Source organism: Chinchilla lanigera, unplaced genomic scaffold (genome assembly GCF_000276665.1).
Source record: "Chinchilla lanigera isolate Chin_1 unplaced genomic scaffold, ChiLan1.0 scaffold00037, whole genome shotgun sequence".
Lineage (NCBI taxonomy): Eukaryota > Metazoa > Chordata > Mammalia > Rodentia > Chinchillidae > Chinchilla > Chinchilla lanigera.
The window spans coordinates 561,067-582,531 of NW_004955438.1; positions in this window are offsets into that span (position 1 = coordinate 561,067).

Below are 21,465 nucleotides of genomic sequence, written 5' to 3' on the forward strand. Positions count from 1 at the left end.
ATTATTATTTTGGTACCAGGAATCGAATTCAGGACCTTGAGCTTGCTAGGTAGGCACTGGCCCACTCTTTGCTTATTATAAGTGTATAAAATACATCTTCTACACATATCTAAAGCCACATTAGATTGTATAGTTTTTGCTTCAAACACAAAAAATAATTTAGAAAACATAAGAAGCAAAGTCTGTTGTGGTCACCCATTTTTTTGCTTACTGTGTCTTTTCTTCCTGTTGTCCAGAGTTCCTGCTCTCACTGTTCTGTGTTTGCTTGGGGAAATTCCTTTAGTCATTCTCTTAGGATCAGTCTCATGGCAACAAATTATCTCAGTTTTTCTTCATTTTACAATGTCTTGATTTTCTCTTTCATTCCTGAAGGATATTTTTGTTGGATATAAGGTTTGTGGTTGAGGCTTTTCCTTTGAGACTTTTGCCGCTGTTGTGGTGTCCCTGAGTTTTGGTATTTAAGTTACTGTCATGCAATTTGTTTTTCTCCTATAGATCGGGTATCATTTCTCTTATTACTCTCAAGATGTTTTTCTTTGTCTTTAATTTTCAGAAGCTTGACAATATTGTATATTAACCTGAATATTTTAAAATTCATTCTATTGAGATTTGCTCACATTTTTTAGTTTGTAGGGTGATTTTTTTTGTCAAATTTGGGAAATTTCTTGCTCTATTTCTTCAAGTATCTTTTCAGCTTCACCTCATTGGTGTTTGCAGGTTGCTGGCTTCTTTAGATTCAAGTATGAAGGCAAAAACAAAACAAACAAGCAAGTAAACAAACAAACAAAACAAACCAGAGAACTCACCACCATGCCGTTGCTCGGGTCTTACCATCCCTAGCCAGTCTGCCTCCTTGCCATGTTTCTTCTTATGACCATTTCCTATACAATACTCAGGGTTTTAATCATACTTAATGGAAGTAACAAGGAAAAGTCTGATATGTGATTAAAACATGTGTGACTGTTTAAATTATAATAAAATTTTATTACTATAAAAGACAAATTGCCATTTATCCACCTCAGAATACTCCCTCCTCCTTTGAACACAAGTATTTCACCATTCTTGCCACCTCTGAGGCAGTTCTGAAAGTCCTCAAAACAGTCCTCACTGTTAGTCTTTAGGGTAGGTGCCCTGAACTACAAAGAACACAATAAATCCCCAGCCCCAAGAACCTCAACATGGAGAGGAAGGCAGGAACAGGGTCATAAAGGTAACATCCATTACACTTGCCCTAATGGAAAGAGACCCAGGCAGGAAGGCCTGGTTGGATCTTCCTGGGGCCTGGCTTCATGGAGAAGATGCTTGAGCTGGGCTCACTAGAGCTTCTGACCAACTGCTGAAGACGGACCTTTCTAATCCATGAAGACTGGGACACCATGGTGAGGGGAATGGGGAGTAGATAAGGGGCTGTCAAGGTGGCTTAATGCAGCACTTCTTTAACTTTAGGGAGCACATGAATCACCTGGGGAATTTTTAAAACGCAGATTTATAAGGCCCAAAAGCCTGCATATCTAACAAGCCCCTAGGCAATACCACGATGCCACTGGTCTGTGGGACACAGGTAAGTAGGGTGTGGGCTTTGGAGTCAGACAGTGCTCTAGTTAACTAACTGGGCAAAGTACTACTCACCCACTGCTTCTGCATTTTTAAAATGGCAGTGAGTTCCACCCCACAGACTCAGACGGAGGACCAAGGAGGCAAAGTGTGCTCAGCGCCAGACACCTGGAGCACAGTCAAGTCCAGAAGGCTGGGCGCACAGCTCTGCCGCACTCCACCGGCTGGGCCTGACCACCGCGGGCTGCAGGGCTGCGGGGGCCAGGCGGCGGGATGCATGGGGTTAACACGCCTGCTCCTGCCTGAGACAAATGTTTTGTGTTGAAGCTCTGCTGGGAAGGGGAAGGAGGGGGAGAGAGAAAGCCCCTTTTTTATTATTCTGAGGTGCATTTTAATTTGCACAAGCGACGCTGTGTCTGTGATGGATGACACAGAGGGAAAAATTACAGCCCAGGAAGCCCAGCAAAGGGGGGAAAAATAAAAGAGATCCAGCAAGGATTAAAAAACAGTCCGCGGTGATGCTGCATCCTGATCAGGGCCTGGGGGCTGGGGAGACCAGGACGGGGGTGGGACGGGGAGGAGAAGGGAGTGGTGGGCCAAGGCGCCCACCTGGACCAGTGCGACAGTCCTGCTGCCCACTGCGCTTTCTCCTGCCGCCTGGCCAGGCAGGTTTGTGGTGCCTGAGAAGGGAGTGCCGAGCTGGGCCAGTCCATGGTACACCAGGAATTCTGAACAGTTGGGTTTCCTTGCCTCTGGCTCCCCGTTTCTGCTTTAGCTCCTGCCATCCAATGGGAAACTCTTGGGGACCTTATTGATCTCCCACTGCCAGAACTCAGGATCCCAGACTCCCTCTTCCTTCAGGATATCGTGCATCCTCACCGCCCACCCAGGGCACAATCTGAGCGGTCAGAGTTGGCCATCGAAACCAGCAGCACATTTCCTGATGCTCGTGCACGGATCACGGAAGGTCGGCAGCCAAGTGAGCATGGATGTTTGTCCCTCTCTTTGACTGCTGGTTAACAGTAGTTAGTGCACAAGTTCTGGACTCAGATGCACAAACTTGGGTTTGAAACCTCACTTTCTACTTAATGTCCGTGTGATTTTAGGCAACTTCACCCCTCTGGTACCTCTTGTTTCTTCCATTCTCTCTCCCTTTTATTTTTTTGGTACCAGGAGTTGAACTCAGGACCTTGTGCTTTCCAGGCAGGCGCTTATGCTGCTGAGCTACATCCCTGGCCCTCATTCTCAAGATAGAACAATCTACCTCAGGAGGCTGAGGTGAAGATCAAATGAAATAGTGAGATTCCCTCACTGTTACAAACTGAAGGAGACAGCAGCAAGCTTGAGGAAGGTGAGCGGGTAGGAGATGGGGCGGCCAGCACTGTAGCTAGCTGTCCCTGGTGCAGCTCTGGGATCTCTTTGTTCATCGTCAAGACTCTAAGGAAGGAGACATCAGAGGAGGCTGCACCAAGAGCCAGCTTGGACCCCGCACTCTGAGCTCAGGGTTGTTTTCCCTCAATGAGTTCCTGGAGGTGAGGACAGCAATTGGTCCCTGTCCTCTGTCTAGGGACCTAGCTGAAGACTAATAAAAGCTGATGATAGATCCAAACAAATACATCACTAATGGGAAAATTTCATTAGTGTGGCTCCCCATCCTCTTTCCTTCTAGGTACAAAACTCAGGCAAATCTCACATTGTCTTATGCAAGACCCTCAGCTTGCAGCCTGGCGTCTCTGGGCCACAGCTGTGCAGGGAAATGACGGTAACGTCTCACTGCAGCCAGCTCACCAAATATTGATGCTGTAGTCATAAAAGTGGCTGAGAACCCGTAAGGCACCCTCCTGGGACACCCTTCTTGCAAATAGCTGGGCACTTTTTGTAGACCACTTACTCACTCATTAATAATCCAAGTAGCCACCATTTATCAGATATCATATGCCAAGCCCTGTTTTACATATTTTATATGTATTCATTCACTTAATATTTCCAACAATCCAAGAGGTAAACTGTTACTCTCTACCTTTTATTCATACCGAAGAGGGAATAATGGCACAGGAAAGGTCACCAATGTTGCCCAAGATCTCAAAACTTGAAGCCATAGAGCAGGACTCACACCAGGTAGTCTGGCTTTGCAACCAAACATTTCTAGAACCTTTGCTAAGACACACAGGCATGGGAAGTGACTACAGCCCCCCAGCGATGCAATGGTTCTCATTTGTTTTGCTGTGACTGAGGCCGGTCTGCACTCAAACTGTGAGTGTCAGAGAATGGACTGGAACTATTCAAGTGATAGTTTAGGCCAAAGCACAGTTCATTGGTGGACAGCCAGAAGTGCAGCTGCTACCAAGAAAGAGTCTGTTTTATGCAGTGTTGGGGACTTTGTTTTGTGCACATATGAGAGACCTCAAGCAGGGCACAAATGTGCAATCAAGAGACTGTAAAATCAATGATGTGGATGTTTTTAAAGACTCTGTGGGATTTGTGATCTTCTGTCTTCCTGGTGACTGGACCGTCATTGTCCCTATTTAGCATTCTTTCAAGTCTTCTGCACCTGACTCCTGGGGCCCCATGCTTTCCTCCCACTCCATGCCTTCCCTGACTGACAGCAGTTGCTGTGTGGGTTCGGAGGAAGGTTTGGGACCCTGAGGAAAGCCCGGGAGGAATGTGGCTCTGAGCTGGAGGGATCAAGTGCAGCCTCTCCTGCCCGCACCTTTCCTTGCATGTGGGGTCAGAAGCGAGGAAAGCTGAGCGGAGTTAGAGAAGCCAAAGTAGAGTTGTGTCCTGCTGTGAGATCCTTGGAGCCTCAGTCTTCTCATTTCTGAGCTGGAAGCCGTACTTCTTCCTGCCTCTCAGACCATTCCAAGGCCCGCACAGGGTGGGTAATTAGCTGAGGATCTATCATTTTATGTCTAATTAGCCACAGATGCATTAGTCAGTGTTAGATGGGTCCCTTTTTCCCAAGATTCCCTTTTCTTTGAACAGCTCTTGTGGATTCTAAAATGTACTACTAGTAATGTGCTTGTTTGGATCTATCATCATTCTTTATTAGTATTAATCCTTTAGCCTAGGTGATCGTCTTCCATTTTATCAGGTTGTCTCTTAGAGAAATGGTTCTTAATGTTTTTGGAATGAAGATCAGGCTTTGAAGAGTGATGTAGTCTATGGATGTTCTGTTCAGAAACATTCACAAATTTGGGGATCAAGGTTCAGAACTGAAGCTTCCCTGTGTAGAATGGGTTCCAGCAGAAGCTTGGCAGCTGGGGGCACCTGCTCCTCATGCCCGCCATACACTCCTGCCCTCTTCTTTTGGCAACAGCCTCCTATCCTCCCTTGGGGACCACTCTATGCAGTGTTGCTGTCCTGCCCATTTCCCTCCTGCACGGAGCTTCCAGATGCATGATGACTTCCCACGGTAAGCACCTGCCTGAGGCTCTCTGGCCTCTGTAGTGCAGCAGCTGCCTACCTGGTGTGGGGGTGACAGCAGGGAGGCAATGCTGGAGGAGTCGTCCTTAGCTAAAGGTAAATTGTCTGTGGTGAACACATGTGGAAGGGCCCAGGGGCATGGAGCCCCGTTCCCCATAATTGAACCTGCTCAGCAGTTCACCCTCTGTGGCTTCCTTCTCTTCCTCTCGCACTTCTCTGTGTCCCTGCTGATGCTTCTTGGATCTCCTCCCCACACACTACTTGCTCTCAAATGCTTGTTTCAGAGTCGATCTTTAGGGACTCAGTCAAAGGTATCATCTTCTTGCCATTCTTAGCTAACCCTTTTGTGGGGCTGATCTTCCCCCAGGCTCTGCTCCGTTCACACTCCCAGGCCACACCGGAGGTCTTCTTGACCTCCAGTGGTTCTTGCCCCAGGTCCCTGAGATGTGTGGAAGCCAGTGGATGTGATCTGGAACCACTGCTCATGATAGGTTCGGGGTCAGAGTGTGTTGAACAGGAGGGGCCTTGCTGGGGTCAGGGGAAGGTAACTTCCCCTCCCTCACCAGAGAGCCTCACATGCTAGTCTGCCAGAGCAGGAGGCACATGACTTTCTGGTGGCCAGTGTACCAGCTTCCTGAGACTTCAGAACAAATCATTGCAACCAAGCAGTTAAAACAACAGAAATTTATTCTCTTACAGTTCTGGGACCAGGTGGCTGAAATCAAAATGTCAGCAGGGCTGTACTCCTTCACAAGGCTCCACTGGGGACCACCTCACCTTTCCACCTTGTGGTGGTTCCAGCCCTCTGTGGCCTGTGGCCGCGTCCTTCCAGTCTCTGCCTGTGGCCGCACGTGGACTTCTCTACTCCTGTGTCTTCTCCTCTTCTATTATAATGATGCTTGTCACTGGACTTGAGACCCATTCCATGTCATCCAAATGATCTCAATTCAAAATTGTTTTTTTCAAAATAAGGTCATATTCACAGGTTCTGGGGCATGCGTGCGTCTTGGTTGGGGCCACCATTCAGCTTACTATAGGTATCTACAACCTGGAGGAAAGCCAGCTTTCGGACAGCACAAACATGTGCAAGAGGGCAAAGCCAAAACATGGCAAAGAAGTGAAGCCAAGGCCTTGATCATTCCATGCCTGAAGCTAGGCCTGCCTGTCTAATTCTTGGGAGGTAAGTGTATCAGTTGTTCAGAGCAGGTTTTCTGTTCCTTTGTATTAGTTAGGGTTTACTAGAGAAACAGATATAACACAAGATATATAAATGTATAAGAAATTGCAAGTTTGGTTCATACTGGTCAGCCACAGAATTAGATGAGGAAACATGCAGAGGGTGTCTGCACGCTGGAGGTGGAAAAGCCCAGCCCCTGGCCTGGAGATCACTGAAGTGTCTGTGTAAGTCTGCATCAGGAGGCTGATGGGTCTGCAACAGAATGCTGAAGAATCTATGACGAAGGCCGGAGAGCTACACCAGAAGGCTGAAGAGTCCCAGGCAGAAGCCGAACAGTCTGCACCAGAAGCCAGGAGATGACCAAGCCAAAGGCAAAGACTAGAGCTCCTCCAAAGAACCAGCAGCCAGTCCTTTTTTAGTTTTCTTTTTTTTTATGCAACCTACACACCCTGGAGGCATGGGGGTGGTCCTCTATACCTACACCCTCTGCATGCCTTCCTCCTGCACAGGCTCAGGATGTATACAAAGTAAGCACCCTGGCTCCCTGCTGAGTCACTCCAAACCTCTAGACTCCCAGGTTGACACAACGCGTCAACCATAACATCCTTGTACTTCCTTCCAGCTTTGGGTACCTGTAGTACTCTCTGCCCTCGGGAATCATTCAGGACCCCAACCTGGACTTGGATTTCTCCTGCCAGGCAGATTTTGAGTATTTTGGTCCCTGGCCCCGTGCTGTGCAGCACATGTGCATTTCTGCCTCTAATTCTGTCCTTCGTGTATCTCTTGGGTCCCCCTCACCCTGTCGATGTCCCCATGGCTAAATTATTCATGCATATTTAATCGACCAGCCCTGATCCTCACCTTCATGGCCAGTGTGATCAGGTGTCTGCTCCTGCCAGTCCCACCTCTGTCCTCAGCAGCCCAGGCCCACTCCTCACCCCTCCACTTTGGGGCCCCTCTTCATCACCCCCTGTATTTATAGCCTTTCACCTGAGCCCCATCCCTGAGCAGGTCCCTGTCTATGCCCATTTAAATTAATTGTGCCAATCAGATTTCATGAGACACTGAATCAAGGTCTTTTCTAAAATCAAAAGGCACTCAATCTTCAGTGGACCCTCTTCCCACTAATATTACAAATTAGTTAGAATAAAAAAGCATTATGGTTTCCCGGCATGACTTCTGCGTAAACCTGCCAGCTGAGTTTATGGCTCAGGCCTCTGTTGCCCTCCAGCTGCTTACTGGATTTTCTACTCATAAAATTTATCGTAAATTTTTAATCATAAAATTTGTTCCATGGCTTGCCTACAAACGGAACTTATGGCTTCCCTGGGGGGAAATTGCTGGAATCAGTTTTCCTCCTGTTTTTCAAGCCCAGTCCTGTGTTTTCCCTTCTCTAACCGTCTCCTATAGTTCACCCTCACTTTTTGAAAGTAGACGTCAAGAGTCTCTTAAGTTCATTAGCTAATTCTGGCAAGACCTTTCCATTTGCATGCCACAGGACCCTGTGATTTATGCATCTCTCCAGCATTTAATTTTTCTGAGTGACCTTTTACCTGTTTTTTATTATGACTTACTAATTGCACCCATTTCCTAACTTTATTTTTCTTATTAAAGACAGGTTTTAATAGGTAGTTCATTTCTCAGCCACTTAAGAAGCCTGATTAATTTCATGAGCCTCCTAGTCATTCAGGAACAGATCAGTTTTCTTGCTAATATTTCTGTTCCTGGCCTGGCAGGTCTGGTTCTCTACTTAAAAAGCAGAGTAGATGCAAGGGTAAATCCCCAGGCTCTGGTTCAAATTCTGCCTCCACCACTTCACTGTTGCATGTTGTTACTTGGACCTCAGGCAACTCACCTACAGAAGAAAGCAGAATTTACACACACACACACACACACACACACACACACACAGTAATACCGTGTGGAGAGACTGGGTTCTGACACATACTCTGTGCCTAGAAAATGTAAATTATGTTTTGTTTTGTTGTGTTTTTGCAATACTGAGGATTGAACCCAGGGCCACTGAGTTACATCCCCACCACTTTTTATCTTCTACTTTGAGACAGGGTCGCACTAAGTTGCTTAGGCTAGCTTCCAACTTGGAATCCTCTTGCATCAGCCTCTCAAGTAGCTGGAATTATACCCCTGTACCACTTATTTTTGAGAGAGGTTTTTTTTACATCCAAATGTTCACCTTAGTAGTCCAAATGTAATTCCTTATTTCTAACATCTCCGTTGACACATGGAGCCAGGTTGAAAGGGGACGGCTACAGAGCTGCATGCTATTGCCTGGTCCTTCCTCCTGGTGCTCTCATCCGGGTAAGAGGCTGCCAAGCAAACAGCTGCCTGCAATTCCAGGCAGAGGAATGTGCTAGAACAGACCAAAGCCAAGTGCACCAGTCTCAAAGATTTTCTTCTCAGAGGAATCTCAGTGTTATGGAGAAAGCTGAGCTTTAGAGCACAGGGAGGTCGGGGTCGCAGAAGGACAGGAAGAAAGGACAGTGTAGGGCAAGGGACTGACCTGGACAAAGGCTCCAAGGTGGGAAGTTGTCAGGGTTTGGGGGGAACTCTCCTGCCAGGTGGAGCTGGAGACAGGGAGGTTGGGGGACTGCAGAGCAGGGAGACTGAGGCATCAAGGAAAGAGTAGTTGTCAAGGGCCCTAAAGTTGTAGCTGGAACTGCATTCTCTAGGGCAGTGATTCTCAAAATGCGACTCCTATACCATCAGCAAAGCATCTAAGGGACGCTGATGCAAACTCAACTTTGAGGGCACTGTGTTGCTAATGGTGCTGACATTGAGGCAAGGCATGAAGAATGCATGGTCCCCTGTCTTAATTAGCTGTGAACTTGGCTGCAAATAATAGAAACCCAAGACCAGTTGCTTAACTAATGATGGGTTCATTTTCCTTTCATAACAAGAGATCCGCAGGAGGGGAGTCCAATGCCAGCACCACTACGCTCCAGGAAGTCACCGAAGCTCTCTCTTAGTATATGACTTTCATCCTCATAGTGAGAAGATGGCTGTTGCATCTTCAGCTTTCTCTACAAGTTCTAGGCAGGAAAAATGAAATATCAGGAAGAAAGACTGTCAGGTGACTCTGTTCCCATTTAGGCTCCCTGGAAGGGTTCCTGGAGAGAAATCATCTCCCCAGAAACCCTATCCTATCATTTTCTTCTTACTTAGAATTAGGTTGCATGTTCACTCACTGCAGAAGAGTTTGGAAGGGTATTTTACTGGGGTAAATTGCTGTCCTACATAAAACTACGGTTCTATTACAAAAGGAAGATACAGACTTTGTGGAGGATCAGTGTATTCCAAGCCCATGCTATATTCTCTTGATTACATGGAAGCTGGCTGGAAAAGGTTTAGTAGAGTGGTTAAATTTAAGCACCAAAGCCAGATAGCCTGATTTTAAATTTCTGCTGTGATATCCTGAGCAAGTTATGTAATGTCTCTGGGCCTCAGTTTCCTCCTCTATAAAATACAAATGCATCATAGAGATTTTGTAAGGATTAAATAAGTAAACCCATGAGAACCCCAAGGAACAGAGCTAGGAGTGTGGTGATCACTCAATAAATGTATATACCAGGAAGATGGTCCCATTGGAGGTATTGACCAAGTCATCCCAGAAAGGATGAGAACTTGAACATACACATCAGAAATGCAAAGGAAGAAGGGAAGGAGCCAAGAAAACACATAGGCAAGGATACCCGGACACCTGGCGACATGATTTAAGTCTAAAATGTCCCCCAAAGTATCATGTGTTCATAGGTGGGGCTCTCGGGATGTGTTTGAATCATAGGGACACTATACTCATCAGAGGGTTCATCCACTGATGAGTGGTAGCTGACAGTGCTGCCAGGAGGTGGGGCCTACTTGGAAGAGGTGGCTCATGGGAGGTGAGCCCTGCAAGCAGGTGTTCTTGTTCTGAGAGGCTCCTCTCTGTCCACTTTTGGCTGACATGTGTTGAGCAGCTGTCCTCCACCATGCCCTTCCACCAGGACATTTCTGGCTTGGAGCCAGCAGACGTACATGGACTCAACCCTCTGAAGCCGTGAGTCACATAAACCTGTCCTCTTTTTTTTTTTTGTTTTTTCTCCGGTACCGGGAACAGAACTCACGAGCTTGCGCTTGCCAGGCAGGCGCTTTTGCCGCTGAGCTAAATCCCCAGCCCAAACCTGTCCTCTTTTAAGTTGTGGGTGTTGGGTATTTTGTGTACATGGGTGACTAATACACCTTATATTCCCCTGCCCTTCCCAACCATTTGGAAAATGTCTCAGTTCAGCTTCCACAAGGGTCCCTTATGAAGGGCTCAGTCTCCTAAAGCCAACACAAGAAGCGCTCCTAGAATTGACAGGCCCCTGTGGTTTCCCTGTCCATTTTAGTTTTGTTTCCCACCTCTGGGGAAGAAAAACATTCATCCTGTCTCAGCTGTCATGTGTACTTACCCCCTCTTGGGATGATTTTCACCAACTCCTGTGAGCTGAAATGCCTCAGTTGGTGATTTGTAGCTACATAGGTGAGTGCAGTTGTGCAGGGCTTGGGGAAATGCCAGGGACCCAGCCCAATGTGGAGGAGCCTGGAAAACTTCCTGGTGAGGTGAGGTTTGAGCAGAGTCTCAGGAATTGACTGAAGGAAAGGTAAAGGAGTAGGGGGTGGGGAAAGAAGGTATGTTGTGTGGAGGAGATATCTAGAACAAGGTCACAGAGGTGGGAAGGAGCAGGGGATGGGCTGGGAACTCCAAGGGGTGTTAGGGCTGGACTGTGACTTCTGAGACTGATGCAGGAACATGGGCTGCAGAGGTGGGCTTTGTGGGCCTTGGAACAGACCTGGGGGCTCAGTTGTGGACATTTCCTGGGGAATCAGCCAGCTGGACAGCACAGAAGGGCTTTTAGGGGGGATGCGGGGTGGGAATGGGGCAGGCACCTGGAGGTAGATCACTAGGCAAAGGGCTGGGGTCAGCAAGATTGCCTGGAGTATCTGACAAGGGCCCTGCCCAGAGTGGTCTCAGTCTCAGATTAAGGCACAGCTAAGCGGCCCCAGACGCAGTGGGGGCAGCCAGGGATGCAGCAGGATGCGGGGCACTGTCAGCACGCTGAAGCCCCTTGCAAGCAACCAGTGTGTTAAAGAAGATGGGAAGGTTTGACCTTTAACCTCATATTGGTTTGTAGGCCAAGTCCTGAGCTACGAGTGGAAGGAAAAGGGCTAGGGAAGAGAAAGGACAAGAGCCAGGCTCATGGTAAGCCTTTGAGAACAGTCTCTTTACCCAAAAACCTAATAAGCACGAGTGCAGCCTGAGGCAGGGGTGCGGCACCACACTGCAGTCCTGTGCCTGCTGAGCCTTGGTTCCCAGCGTCATTGCTCTAGGAACTTGTCTGGCTTTCATCAGCAGCCTGGGGATCACTGGAGAAGCCTCATTTGGCAGTTAGAGGCTCCCACTCCGGCCACTGTACCTTCCTGGTGCTGACAACCTTCTTCCTGCATCCCCGGATGTAGGTAGACCCTAGCCCTTGCTAATGGAATCACCACCCCCAGCAGGGACATCTGAGGGCCCCTTTGCTGAATCTTCCTCTTCTTACCAGGTTGTGTTTTACTACACTGCTTGCTGTTGGTCTTATTTCAATCACTGATTGCACTGGGTGGACATCGTTTTCTGGGAAGCTAGTTTTCCTTCTCATCTGAATTCTTTAATCACCATCGGACAGAAGCGAGTCTGCCTTCCTCACACCCCTTCTACAACCTCTTCCCTATGTGTGAACATCAGCATTCCCTTCACATGCTTTTGCCCATTTCTCTCACCTCTACATTACTCTCATCTTTTTTCATGAAGCCTCTACATTCATGATTCCTTTTGGCCAGTTTCCATTTTTTAAAAATTGTCTTTTGTCTCCAAGTGTCTTGGTTACTTTTTTCTCGCTGCTGAGACAAAATATCCAACACCCCAAATTAAGGAAGGAAAGGTTTATTTAGCTCACAGTTTGTGGAGGTTTCAGTCTGTAATCAGCTGGCTACAAGGCAGGGTGGCAGGGCACAGGGGCAACAGTCCAAGGCGGCAGAAGACAGCAGCAGCAGCAAGAGCACAATGGCGGGGGGTGGGGGTGGGGAGCAAGCCTCTTTTCCTCCTTTATATTTTTTATGGGCTATCCACCCACACCCACACCATCTTCCTGCACTCCTCTTCCACAAGCTGAGGATGTTTACAAAGCAAGGACCCTGGCTTCCTGCTGAATCACTTAGTTGAAATTTTAAACTTCTCAAGTTGACACAATGAACAACATCTTAGAGCAGGAAGGACATGTCCTTTTCACCCCAGGATGTAGAACTGCTGAGCTACTTAGTTAAGCCTCTAGGCTCCTCCAGTTGACACAATGTATCAACCATAACAGCAAGTTACTGCGGAGTAGGAGTTCCTGTCCTTGGTGCTTAAGCAGCAGCAGTAGAAACAGAGTTTAATCTCCCTGTTTTACAAGTGAGACCCCAGGGCTGGGCAAGGGTCCACGGTGAGGCAGTGGCAGGTGCGGGCTGAGCACCTCCTCAGGCTCCAGAGCCTCCAGTTCCAAGCTCCCTTCTTGCTAGCACAGCACTTCCCAACTTCCAGGGCCTTCCTTCTAAGCCATCAAGCTGAGAAGAATTGGAGGAGCAAAGTAACAGTTTTGAACTCTTAATGCGGTGGAACCCATTCAGGGCATCCATCACTCAGGACACCTAGCTGGGGAAAGTCTGGAGCCCTTTGGCCCTCAGGACCAGGGCTTCTCAGCCTTGACCACACTCCAGAATCGCACCCCAGAGCCTAGGGCTCAACTGGACTGGTTCAGTTAGAATTACTGGGGCTGAACCCAGGATTGGTCATTCTTAAAATGTGCCAGGTGACACCAGTGTGCAGCCATGGTTGAAAGCTACTGACTTGAACCAGTGCCTCCCAAGATTTGGCATCTGTCAGGCCACCAGGAGGGCTGGTTTAGCCTTAAGGGTGGGCCACTTCTGGGGCGGGGTAGGAGGACAGCTTGGGCATTGAGTTACCAGGCACTGCTGTTGCTTCACAATCTTGTCTTGAGAAGCTGCTCCCAATAGTTTTGTCCAAATCCCACCTGACTTGAAATGTCCCTTGGCACCTGAATATGACAAGTCTTTGCTATGTGTCCCCAGCCTGGTTGGAGGTCTCCCCAAGTCCAGGTTGGAGTGCTATAGGGATCCAATATAGACAGAAAGAGATAGCCTCAATAAAACAAGAGGCATTAAGAAATCTGGTCCTAAATAAACAAGGTTGGTTACGTAATGAAAAGACAGAGGTGACATAGTTAACTCCGATGCCTGTGGCACTCACCCCTTAATAATTAGAAGTACTTTTCACCTGTGACTGCAACTTTGGCCTTCCAAATGGAGCAGCCAGGGGACGTTTTAGGCAAACCTGCTTTCTGCCCCACTGGCTCTTTAATGACTTGCTGGATTGTGGCCCAGTCTCCTTATATTCCCAAATCTCAGTTTCCCACTCAGAAAAGTGAGGGCTATGAGACGATCTACTTCGAGCAATAGCAGCGGGGGTGGATTGACACTGGGAAACACCTTCCCATTGGGTGGCTCTGCGATGATTACTGCTGCGGCCTCCTCCTCGACTGGGCTGCAGTTGGTGCCCCTCACATAAGGACTGAGGGAAAAATTGTGCTCAGACTTAGATAGCTCCTCTCCCTACCTTGCCAGGCACGCTGAGTAGCAGCAGCTACTGAGTTACCAGGGAAGCAGTTCTGAGAGGCAGGACCATCATCTCCAGCCGGCTCTCTGCCCTGACTCTCTCTCCCCTAGGGATGCAGGAGATACTCTTTTCCTCCTTGCTGCATCTCCTGCCCACTGCCCGCTAATCCTGTTTTCCCCATGTAACTAAAATTCCCATGTAACTTGGTGGTTCTTTGCTGTGCTTGGCAGTGGCCTACTCAGGGGGTGTGCTGTTGATGAGGGTAGAGATCGAAAGGAATCCGAGTGATAGAAAATCCTTTTTTTGGCAGTGAGTGATTTGGAAGTCATGAATTATTAAGTATATAGAAAACATGAGAACTCTGGCTGCCGTTTGAACTCATCCAGGCAGTGGAAACCATTCTAATTTTTGTTTTTCAAAATTTTTCTGTGCTGGGGATGGAACCCAGGGCCTTGGACACGCTAGAGAAGCACTAAGCCGCCGAGCCACATCCCCGGTTCCTGCTCTAATTTAATAACACTGTGTTATTAAATGAGGATCCCCTCCATCCCTTCCTCTTCCCTTCCTCCTTCCCTCCCTCTCCCTTCTTTTCCCTTCCTTCATTCTTTCTTTCATTCCTCTCTTGCTCCTTTCTTCCCTTCCTCTCTTCCTTGCTCCTGCTCTGGTAGGTTCCTTAAAGCATCCCCGGGTGTAATATGGCAATGACATCTCCATGGAGGAAACTCGTGAGACCGGAGGAGGGGGCAGGTGTAGGCACCTCTGAGCCAGAGTTTCTTCCTGGATGTTCCATTGCCTGTGGGTTCCTTCTCATGATGTCACCCTGTGGCTTCCTCAGGGCCGGGACGAGGGGAGTCAAACTCTTCAGCTGGAGGGTGGTACGTGTGTGACAGGTGCTGCTCAGGACGGTCTCAGTTGTTGTCAGGTTGAGTTCGTGGGTGTAGTAGACGAGCGTTTGTTTACATGGCTGTTGGGGAAAATATATCATTTCGAGCACATGAAGTTTTGCTTAGGATAAAATTTTTGAAATTGAAGCAATTTATAATTGATTTTAAGAAAATAGGGTGCATATGGTACTGAAACGTAGCAATAATTGGGCAGATGGTGCATCAGTAGCTGAGTGTGAGCGATCCTATATTGGGGTGGAACCCGGCTCGGAAGCGGCCGCCAGAGCTCTCCTCCTCTGCTCCTCCACTGCCGTCAGCAGCAGATACAGATCACCAGGAATATTTACGACGACTGTTGTCACCATGCGAGAGCTGGCAGGAGTGTAAAGCTTTTTGCTTAGGGAGAATGCACTGCCCTTCCCAACCGGTTAGGGACCCCTACACTCTAGCTCCATTCACACCTGTAGACCAAGACGTGGGCTGGGGACGGGCACCCTGGGGCAAGTTCAAGAAGATGAGATGCTGCCTTTCTCACATCTTCCCAGGGGTTCTCAGGGCCGCTGCTACTCTCAGCGGCTCTTCGTTCCCCTCCCAATGGGCACTGCAGACAGCAGGCTGGCCCAAGGCTGGAAACCCTGTACGAGTGAGTGATGACAGAGACACAAAAAGAGGAGAGAGGGAGAGAATGCGAGCCCAGGGGAGGGGAGAGAATGGAGGAGAAGGAAGAAAAGGGGGGCCTTTGTAAAATTAAAAGGCAAGGCCCCATCAGATACTGTTGGGCAAGGAAAGCGTGTTACGGGCAGGAGTAATTGGTAATCAGGGCTGATGTGAAGAAGGGATGATTTATGGGCACATGCAGACAGGGGTGGAATAATTTTTGGAGCAGAACGGGGAACTTACTGAACGCCTGAAACTCAGCTACTTATCCACTCGTTCTTGTGATGAATTAGCTCTTGTTTAAAGTAACCGCGGCTCCATTTTTCATTCTGATTACTACACTTGATATCTTTCTCTCTCTCTGTTTCCCTCTGACCACTGCCCCCGTACCAGGTTCTGGGCGCAGAGACACCGGGTTTGTAAAAACTCACCCCTCCTTGCGGGCTCCCCCCTCCTCACGCCACCCCCATAGCGACATTAACTCTAAATGGCCAAGCCGAAAGCTAGCCACTTGAAATACTGCAAAGATTAAGAATATGTAGGATTAGGGGAGACTTTAGATGCAAAACTGGGCAGCTTGTGCGTCCTGAGTGATCACAATTCCTTTGCCCCTGTGATGCGGGGAGTCTCCGGGACTGTTCACAGTCCACACGCAGCGCAGAGACAACGCACCCCTTCCTACGCCGACGCGGGGGTGGATTCCTTCTGGAGGCGGCAAGGCCTTGGAGGGCCTGGCATCGCTAATAAGAACACTCAGGGCCATCACTGTTCTATCCTTTCACCCTGCTTACCAACATTTTAAAATAAATAGTTTTAAATTTATATTGTGCAGAAAAGGAGCAGTTCTAGGCCAGAGTATAAGTATACAAATATGATATCCTTTAATGATTTTTAAATTTAATTTTTATTAAAAATACAACCCTCAAAAATTCAAACTCCCATACGGCCCAGTTTCAACACAAATTTCCATTTTAAAAAACAAGGCTGGTTTTAGAAAAACTGACTAAGGGCTGGGGGTGTAGCTCAGCGATAGAGTGCTTGCCTTAGCCTGCATGAGGTCCTGGGTTTGATCAATAAAAAATTTAAACAGCGATTAAAGTCATTTAAATATTTACAGCAGTTACCTGTAAAAACAACAAAGGAAAAGTGCATACCCAATGCCCAGAAAAAACTCCTAAGACACTCCTGGCCTTCTCCTCCAGGGGTCATTTCCAAACCAAGCAGCCCTGCTTGGCTGTGGGTTCAGGGGCAACCTAAGCCCTCTGGCTGCCTGTGTCCTTTTCTTCCATCAGTAATAAGGAGCCTCATCTCACCACTGGGCCCATGATGTTCCCGATCTCTCTGTCCTCATTTGCTGCCGTTGCCTTCCGGATCTCTTGCATTCGTCGGCGTGCCTGTCTCTGGGCCATTGGGATCATTCCTGCTCACAGACCCCTGCCTGCTTCTTTTTCTAGTTTTTTTTAAACACTGAGGCCTCCTGGCCACTGCCTTTGTTGACTCCCTGGACCCCAACCTTCTGGGTCCTCAGTTATCTGCACCGTACTCCTTACCTCAGCTGCTCTTTGGATTTCCAAGTCCTGCTTCCACTATGAAAGCCAGCCTCCTGGGGGTTCCTGCTTATGGCTGTTAATTTGTTGGTTTCTTTGGCAACATTTTGCTCAGTTTCTGATTCTGGCTTTCCTGGCTCTGCTTCTCTCCTGACCTTGGTTCATCCTTTCTTTGCCATTAGGATTTCCCAGGGGCTTGGAGGGACATGGGAAAGGGAAAGAGAGTGTGCTTCTAGGTAAGAGTGCGGCACAATAGAGAAAAGCTCTGGATTTGGAATTAGGACTCTGAGAATCCAGCCCTAGCTCTGCCAGATTCTAGCGAAGGGGTTCTCCCCTGGGCCTCAGTTTCCTTGTGTGAAAATAAAGAGATGGAGTGATTAATCATTCAGATCCTTCCCAGGGTGTAGTTAAGAGTATCTGGTCTGCAGCCAGATACAGGGTCAAATCCTACCTCAGCCTCACCGCTGGTCTCTCAGGGCCTGTATTACACCGACATTCTGGCTTTTTCTGGGGGTTAAATGATAGACTGTGTATGAAATGCTTGGGCAGTGCCTGGCACCTAGTGATCACCCAGTGTTTGTTGTGGCTATTGTTGTTATTCCTCACTCTATCACTGACTTCATTCCAGACAACTTTTGTTCATTGGCCTTTCACTTTGGTTTACACAATCAGCTTTTTAGAGCGGGGCCTCTGCCATACTCTGCAACCTCATACATACCGAGTAAGACACCCCTCCACCCCACTCCTCGGTCCATGGCCATGGCTCTCTGTTCAACTGGCAGGGCTGGTCAACAGCCTCATGGGGAAGAAGGGAAACAGTCCACTCAGGGGCTGATAATCACCATTTTAGACTTGTGCCTCCCCTAATAAGGAAAGCTCCAACAAGAAGGAACTAAGCCACTCAATCCTCAGCACAGTCAACTGGGGGTATATCTCAGAGAGGTCCCAAAGTCTGTCTGTCATCAGGGCCCAGATGTCCTCTGAGAAGCATGATCAGGTGCAGAGAATGGAATCAGGAGGCTGGAAGGAAAGCATCCAGGGTTGCAACCAAAAAGGAGAGGCAGCCAGCTGGTCACATCCAAGTTCAAGAAGGCTGGCTAGGGAGGTGGGAATTTCAGACGAGGCCAGCCAGGGTGCAGAAGCCTGGCGCCTACCCTCCCAAGCCTCCTCAGCACCTACCTGCCCTGCACTCTGGGCTTCCTCCCAGACAGAGTAGAAAACTGAGCCCAGAGGGAGTGTGTGCCTGGAGTGACCGTCCCCTCCTCCTGCCAGTTGGCAGGCTCTGTGGATATCTGGTCATTAGACAGAAATGCCAGAAAGAGGACAATCACTATGCCAGCGGCAGTGAAGACTTCATTGCCTAGCTTACATCCAGCTATGATGGACTCTTCTTTTTTGTGGGTTGTCACCTTTCTTCGTCAGGGCTTGGACATGGACATGTTCACTTAGCTGAGCCGGTAGCCTTTATTTCCTAGGAAGCAGGCCTCAGAACATGCCTCGGGTCTTAACGGATTCAGCAACTTACACTTGTCCACCAGAACTCAACATCCCCGCTTTGATCATCTTCTTTCCATGCCAGAAATATCAGTTGCACCCTGCTGTGCACACACTTAATGGGAATTGGAGTAACTCCCGTCCAGGGCTTGAAGGCCGGTGACCTACCCTACCTCAGGGGACAAAGTCACCCAGAGCGCTGCTTCTCTCTTTTGGGGATAATCGGTTGGTTCTATCAGATTGTGTAACTGGAGAGCAAGAACTGCATCTGTGGTGCTCACTGTTGTCTACTGAGCAGTTAGCACTGTGCTTGGAAAGAGCAGGCACCCGGGAAACGTTCCCGCAGGGACTGCTTCTTCCAGGAAGGGTTGTGCATGGGTGACCCTGCGTGTCCCCAAAAGCCCATATTGGAGGCCCATAGCATCGTGTCTATGCACACACACATTAATCCATGCATGAAGCTATCCACAGGATGCCTAGCCATTTCCCTTTTCTAACATGACCCTAGGAAGTTGGTATTATTATGCCCCTATCACAGACTCAGGCAGTTTCACAAAGCCAGGTTCCGAAGGCTGTGGTCTTTTCCCTGAATAGTTAGCACCAAGGGTACCATCGAGGAGTTTAGCATGAGGCTGGGGAGGTTGGAAAAGGAGAATGAAAGGCAGGAGGAGAAAAGGGTACCAATTTGGGAGTCCTGCGGTTGGAGGCAGTGGCTTCCAGCCCAGCCGCAGGAAGCACTTTCAGGGTGTGTGTTGCTGGGAAGGGACTCTGTGGCAAAGTTCCCGAATCTTTGTGGGACAAATATGACAGTTCTGACTGGTGCCCCCCACAGAGGGTGGAGAGGGCATGGGGTGTGGTGAAGTGGAACTGGCACCAGCTATTTGGTATTCCTCCCAGTGGGACTGAGCAGGCTAGAGATGTTGGGGTCATCTTTACCAAGCGGGGTAGGGCAGAGTCAGGGACAGGCTGTCACGCTACAGGCCCTCAATGGATCCGATCACTCAACAGCCCAGGAGCCCCACCGCTTTAAGGTGAATTGCATGTCTTTAGTTAATAATTAACTTGTCACCAGCCCCATCAGTGCCCCATCAAGAGAGTAACAGAGGGAGAGAGTCGGGGAGAAGGGGATCCAGCCCAGCAGCACAGCGGGCCGCAGACCCCTGCTCCTCTGGCCCATAATAAATAGGATGAAAGGCACTCCTGATAAATGCCCGTGTCAGGGAGAGATTTTACCTTCACTCAGAAACAATGTAATATCTCGGCTATTACCCAAAATAATTTATCAATGTGTAATAGCTTTGTGCAGGCCTCAGATAGGAGGGGAGCTGCGCTATCAGAGATGGATGTAGCCTACCTTCGGCTTTTAATTTTTAATGTTCTCAGCCAGCTTTGCATTAAAGGCCAGGTGTCATATAAAGACTTAATGTAAGAGGGGAGTTCATGAATTCTAATCAAGGAAGGAGCTCTTCTTGGCTGGCTGCTGTCACTTCCCTGCTGCCCTTATTGATCTTTTGTTTTTACCCCTGCTAGTTTTTTTGGACTTTCCTTCTACTCTCCCTCACCTCACCTGACTCGCCCTCCTAACCTGGTCCTAGCCCTACCCTGCCCTGTGCTGGGCTTTTCTCTGCCCAAGTCACATCCTTCCTTGCTGCCCTGGGAGGGAGGCTTTCTGGCTGGCTGGGCCAGCTGAGTACAAAGACTCTATAACATCCAGACAAGAGGCCCAATCTCAAGATGACAGGAAGCATGGCCTTTTTAGTATTGACTCATTCATTACATTTTTATTTACTTATTCATTTCTTTTTCATTCCTTCCTCCAAGAAGTCCTTTTGAATATCTGTGAGGGGCTCAAGTCAGTGGTAGACCCTGTGGATAATGGAGGAGACAGGACAGTTTCTGCCACTGGAGGAGGACTTTGTGATCTTGCTGGTGAAATACTCACCCATCCAAACATACTTGTGTAAATAGGACACAGTTGAGTGAAATCAAAAAGAAATCCTCAAATGTCACCTTCTCAATGCAGCCTCTCCTAATTTGTGCACCAACACTGTACACACACACACACACACCCCTGCCCAGCTTTCACAACCCCCTGCTATGTCTCATTTTCCTCCACTGTACTTATCACCTTCTACTACACTATACAAATAGCCTATGTTAAAAGATAAACTTAGGCACATTAAACTCTTAAACAATTTATTTGAACAAATAGGAAGCGATGATTGGGACAGCCCAGAGCCCAGTCAGTGCAGGGACAGTGCTCGACAAAGGGACACAGGGTGAAAACTTTTATGAGATGTCTCTGGAGCAAGACAGAATATGTTTGATCAGTCAACATGCAAAGTCAGAGGTTAGCTGGCAGCTTCTATTGGTCAGGCTTAAGCTTCTTTTCCCAGGCTATGACACATACTCTGGGTTGGGTTTTGGTTTGTGTCTTTAGGTGCCCCTCGTGCTGTCTCAGCCTAATGGCTTCCTGATTAGGTATTGCAACAGCCAGTTATCTTTTTAGGATCTATCTCTTCCTATGAAGAGTTTTGGGTTATTTCTTTCACTGATGCAGCCCTGTGTTATGGTTGATACATTGTGTCAACTTGGGGAGTCTAGAGGTTTGGCTAAGTGACTCAGCAGGAAGCCAGGGTGCTTACTTTGTATACATCCTGAGCCTGTGGAAGAGGAGGGCATGGAGATTATGTGAGAGCTACACGCGCCTTAGGTGGGGGTAGCCTGTTTACAATGTAAGGAAGGGAAAGAAGCTGCTTGCCGCCATTCCGCCCGTTTGCTCTGGCTGCTTTGCTGTTTGGCTGCCATTCCCCCCTTTGCTCTTGTTGCTTTGCTATCTTCTGCCTCGGAGCCAGCCAAGTATGGACTGAAACCTCCACAAACTGTGAGCTAAACAGACCTTTCCTTCCTTAATTTTGGGCGTTGGGTATTTTGTCTCAGCAATGAGAGAAAAGTAACCAAGACACCCTGTAACCACACATAAGGGAGTGCTTGACATGTCGTAGGGTGAGTGTTTGGTATTTACTGGGTTAAGTGACT